We start from the raw sequence: 5,714 nt of genomic DNA on the forward strand, positions 1-5,714 counted from the left end.
TGAAATGAGCTTTCTCCACTGAGCACAGTTCAGACTTCAGATTGTTTGTGAACAAAATAAATGTTATTGAGTCTTAAGCCATGAGTTTGGAGATGGCTTATTATGTAACCATAGTAACTGAAGCAAGATGCAAAGAAATTTTCCAAATAAACTATAGAGTTCTAACTCAGAACCAGGTTAAATTCAGTGGCCAAAGATAAAAATGCATATATACCAATACATCATTATGGAATTTCATCCATCAATGTCATTCATCTATCCATCCAACCAGTATTTAAGAAGTGTCTCGCCCAGCTCGCCCAAGTCTTGTCCTCTCCTCTTCTGACATCATGTCCTTTACTACTCGTTCCACCACCTTCTCCAGCAATTACTGGTCCCTGGGATCAGTCCAGGCACCCAGCTACAGTGTTGGGCCCGCCAGCCACGCAGCCAGCATCTATGCAGGCACCAGGGGCTCCAGCTCCCGGATCTCCATGTCCCTCTCCACCAGCTTCCGGGGCGGCTGGGGGTCCGGGGGCCTGGCCATGGGGATGGCCAGGGGTCTGACAGGAATAGGGGGCATCCAGACCAAGAAGGAGACCATGTAAGAACTGAACAACAGCCTGGCCTCCTACCTGGACAGAGTGAGGAACCTGGAGACCGATAATCAGAGGCTGGAGAGCAAAATCCGTGAACACCTGGAGATGAAGGGGCCCCAGGTCAGAGACTGGGCGCATAACTTCAAGACCATCGAGGACCTGAGGGCTCAGATCTTTGCCAATTCTGTGGACAATGCCCACATCGTTCTGCAGATTGACAATGTCCGTCTTGCTGCTGATGACTTTAGAGTCAAGTATGAGACAGAACTGGCCAATCTGTGGAGAGCGACATCCATGGGCTCTGCAAGGTCATTGATGACACCAATATCACTGGACTGCAGCTGGAGTCTGAGATCGAGGCTCTCAAGGAGGAGCTGCTCTTCATGAAGAAGAACCACGAGGAGGAAGTAAAAGTCCTACGAGCTCAAATTGCCAGCTCTGGGTTGACTGTGGAGGTAGATGCTCCCAAATCCCAGCACCTGAGCAAGATTATGGCAGACATGAGGGCCCAGTATGACGAGCTGGTACTGAGGAACCAAGAAGAGCTGGCCAAGACCTGGTCCCAGCAGATTGAGGAGAGCACCTCTGTGGTCACCTCACAGTTTGCTGATGTCGGAGCTGCTAAGACAATGCTCACAGAGCTGATGTGTACAGTGTAGTCCTTGGAGATTGAACTGGACTCCACGAGAAATCGGAAGTCCAGGTTGGAGGACAGCCTGAGGGAGGTGGAGGCCCGCTACGCCATGCAGATGGAGCAACTCAATGGGGTCCTGCTGCATTTGGAGTCAGAGCTGCCACAGACCCGGGCAGAGGGGCAGCGCCAGGCCCAGGAGTATGAGGCGCTACTCAACATCAAGGTCAAGCTAGAGGCTGAGATCGCCACCTACCGCCATCTGCTGGAAGATGGGGAGGACTTCAACCTTGGTGATGCCCTGGACAGCAGCAACTCTATGCAAACCATCCAGAAGACCACCACCCACAGGATAGTGGATGGCAAAGTGGTGTCTGAGACCAACAGCACCAAAGTTCTGAGACACTGAGGCAGTAGAGCAGCATGTACTTATACCAATAAAGAGTTCAGAGGTCACTGGAAAAAAAAAAAGTGTCTCCTTTGTGTGCTAGGGATTCAGTGGCAAAAGGAGAAATAATCTTGCCTTGATGGAAGCTACAGGCTACCGTGGGTGAGAGATATTGAAGAAGTAATTTATGAATGTTAACAAAAGGGGAAGTCCAGAATGCTTTGAGCCCTGGTCAGATAATAAGTCACGTGTATTTTCTGGAAATTTCTTTTAAATAGCTCCCCTTAATTGCTAAGCATTATCTGGAGTCTAGCAATGATTCCAGATACACAGAGCCAAAGAAAAGATACCAGTTTACAATTTCAGCAAATGCAGGATTGCTAGGTTACAGGGGTTGATGGTGACTTTCAACTGCAACAGTCAGCTGTCTTTTCCCTGGATCAAATGTACACAGATAAAATACTACCTGTACGCTTTTACCTGGGCCTACTTTGAAATTATTTATACTGATGAAACTATAACATCATCTCATCTAAGAAACACTTCTGTTCCGAGTGGCCTAAGTTTGGTTGCAAATTGAAATTACAAGATCTATATTAGAAGCTAAATGCTCTCTCATCAGGCTGCTGATAATGAAGTCTGCTAACCATTCTAGCACACAAAGTAGAATTATTAAAACTGATTCAGTCTAATTATCAAAGGGTCAGGTTTTTTCCGCTGTTCTCAAAATGTAGCCATTGAAGCAGCTTGAAAACTCGTTGTCCAGAATTTAAATTACCTTTTGCCAAGGCTCAGTGACTGCTCCAGGAATGAACGAAAGTGCTTAAAATCTCCGGACTGTTTGATTACAGGTACCCATCCACCGTTTGCCCGGTCATGTACGACGGTGCAATTAAAACAAATGGTGGCGTATAAAAAGCTGACTGAGGTAAATTTGGACCACAGGCAGAGTGCCAGTCTGTTAGAAGGAAGCACCTGGCATGATGGGGAACCAACGTACAAAAAAGACACAGGCCCCCATGTGATACTCTCCTGGAACTTACAATCTAGGAGGGGACAGAGACAGCAAATGGACATTAGCAACAGAGGCGTGGAAGAGCTGTGTCACAGGGGAACAGTTCAGAGCGGTGTATCGGGAAAGTTAACCCAAGGATGTGACCTCTAAGCCGAAGGTCGTGTAGGAGTCAGCAAGCAGGAGAAGAAAGCAGGGTTTGGGCTGAGTTAGTCATGGGCTAAGATGCTAGAGAGACTCAGAATTTTAGAGGAACTGAAAAAAATCAGTATGCCTGGAAGATTAAGAGGCAGAATGATAAAAGATAAGGCTGGACAAGAGGGGAAAGGGCCAGCCAGGTCCTGACAGGCCTTGTAAGCCATTTCAAAGAGCTTCAACTTTCTATTCCTTAGATTTCATTTCTAGCATGAAATAGACATGTTCAGCTGACATTTCAATTTTTTTTTTTTTAAAAAAGAGAGTCACTTTTATGAAGATCTCTAAACATCAGATAAATAGAAAAATCAGTTTTTCTCTGGTCTTAGGTCAAGAAGGCAGAGAACGTGGAGCTCCCTTTCATGTCTCACTCAAGTTTTTTCTTCTGAAGACTAGTAGCTATTTCCCCCTTTATCAGTCCTGACCTCTCTCTGCCCAGCAGATTGGAGAGGGAGGCCAAAGAAAGCTTTGGAAATACCATTCTCCATTCTCAAGAGGAAATTTTCCAGCCAAAAGAATAAAAATTACTATTTCAGACAAGTATATAAGTAGGTAAATAAGGAGAGTTTAAAATTATCTGATTTTCTAAGAAAGACTCGTGCATAGAATATTTGTACCTTTTATTTGCATCTCAGAAAAATTAAGAATCTCACCGTTTAGTACATAGCACATATGAATAGAGAACAAGCACTCTGTGGCAACAGTTTTCACTGTAGGCAAAGTGGTTAAGCATATATACATTTACTAATAGAATGACTGCTCCTCGTGGGAGTTGCCTTGTTTGTAGAAAGGGCCTGAGCCAAGAGTAGAACGTCTCCTAGATTGAGGGTTAGACATCTAGCAAGCCACAGTGGGTGAAATAATAGAGATTAATGAAACACGTCCTATAATAAGGTACCATAATAAAAACAGAAAAATCTCTAAGATTCAAGCCCATTAAAAGTCCTGATGGCACAGGCCTGATGGCATGAGGTGGATAGAGACTCTGAAGCAAACACAGTTCTGTCATTTGGAAAAAAACCCAATTTCCTGTTTCCTAAATCAACCAAGCAAAACTCATAATAACGCCCTTAATTTAAAATTGACTAAGCAAAAATGCAAGTGTATCAGTTTCCTGTTGCTGCTGTCACAAGTTATCAAGAAACTTCATATCTTAAGTTTATTCTCTTATAGTTCTGGAGATCAGAATTCCAAAATGAATCCTACAGGACAAAAAGTAAGTGGCTCTCCAGGAAAATCTATTCCTTGTCTTTTCCAGCTTCTAGGGGCTGTCCACAATCCCTGGAGTATGGCCCTTCCTGTCTTTTTTGGCTCTCCTGCTCCCCTCTTTCCCTTATAAGAACCCTTATGATTATACTGTGCTCACCTGGAAAATCCTGAATGCTCTCTCCATTTCAAGACTTTTGATTTATTCATATCTTAAAATCTCCTTTTGTCCAGGAATTAGGACATGTACATCTATGAAGGATGGGCATTATTCTGCCTGGCATACCCAAAACAGAAAAATCTCTGAGATTCAAGAGGGCAAGGGTCTTGTCTGATACCTTCAGCATCATACTCAGTGCACTAACTGACTCATCGTCTGTACTCAGCAAACACCCACTGAGTAACTGAGCAAATGAATAAGAAAATATAAAGGGTATACTACTTCCTGTGATAATTCCTCATATGAATAAATCACAAATGGTTCCAAAACATGGAACTTGCTGTCTCTTAAATATATGAATGATTGACTGGATACCGGATTTCAGTTTGAGAAGAGGAAAACGCTCTGAAGACAGACAGCAGTGATAGTTGCACACCAATGTCAATGTACCTTAATGCCACTGACTTATGCACTCATAAAGGGTCAACACGGTAAATGTTATGTGGATTTTATCACAATAAAAAAAAAAAAAGCATAAGGACTGGTTGAAACATTCCATAAGTTAAGGTAAACATTATACAATGGCCCTTGACCAAAACAATAATATCTGACTTGAAAGATACTTTTACTGTAAATAATCCATAAGGAGAAAATGTGCAATAGTCTCAGTCTTGGGGTAGAGTCAAATCACCATTTTTTTCATGCTAAATAATTAGAATTTGCAGCATTTGCAGCAGTCTTTGTTTATTAAGCCAAAATGTCTTCATTATGCTATTTAAGTTAGATGAATGCAAGTGAGATGACTTGAGCAGGTTTCTACCTGGGCCTTTGGTTGGTTTATTTTTCTCTGTTTATCTTCATTTGTCCCCATCATGGTGTTAAATTTACACTCACCCATACTCTGTCCCTCCAACACATATACACACACACTCTTTCATGTGTTTACCTGAATTTGAAATCCAGTATTCACATAGAACCAAAATGCCCTGAAGGTTCTTAGTTGAAAACTAGCTAGATTGCTTGGGTGGGCTTTCCACAGACCCAGCAACCAGGATGTGGAGCGACATTTCCACTTAGTCATCAATTCATGTGGGCAATTTGTAGACATAGTCCTGAATAGACAGGTCACCTTTAATCCCAAAACTAAAACAAGGAACCCATTACAGCCATTCTTATCAACTGGGCTCATTATTGGTGCTAAACTATTAATAGAAGAGTATAATTGTGAAGGTCACCGACCCTAACACACTTGTAAGGCTTTGTAGGCTTCTGCCAACACCTTCAAGCAGGCTTTATTGCTTCTTTCATTAGCAGAATGCACTTGTTTCCAGGGCTGCAGCCTAGATCTTGGAGCAGCAGGTGTGGAGGACAAGAGATGAGCACAGAAAACCTGAAAATCTGTTTCAGCATTAACTCATTTGGTCCTCACAGCAACCTTGTTAGAGACATATTATTAAGTAACTTACACCATGCTGCACCACTAAAATCAATGGAATAGAACCTGGAGCCCAAATCTGTCTTTCTCAAGGTCCACTGCATTTCTA

General features: G+C 43.0%; 1 pseudogene; it reads left to right on the plus strand.

Moving 5' to 3' along the window:
• Positions 1-326: 326 nt before the first annotated feature.
• LOC100963974 lies at positions 327-1,618 on the plus strand (annotated as a pseudogene).
• The last annotated feature ends 4,096 nt before the right edge of the window (positions 1,619-5,714 follow it).

This window comes from Otolemur garnettii, unplaced genomic scaffold (genome assembly GCF_000181295.1).
Source record: "Otolemur garnettii isolate 467f Iridium unplaced genomic scaffold, OtoGar3 scaffold00003, whole genome shotgun sequence".
Lineage (NCBI taxonomy): Eukaryota > Metazoa > Chordata > Mammalia > Primates > Galagidae > Otolemur > Otolemur garnettii.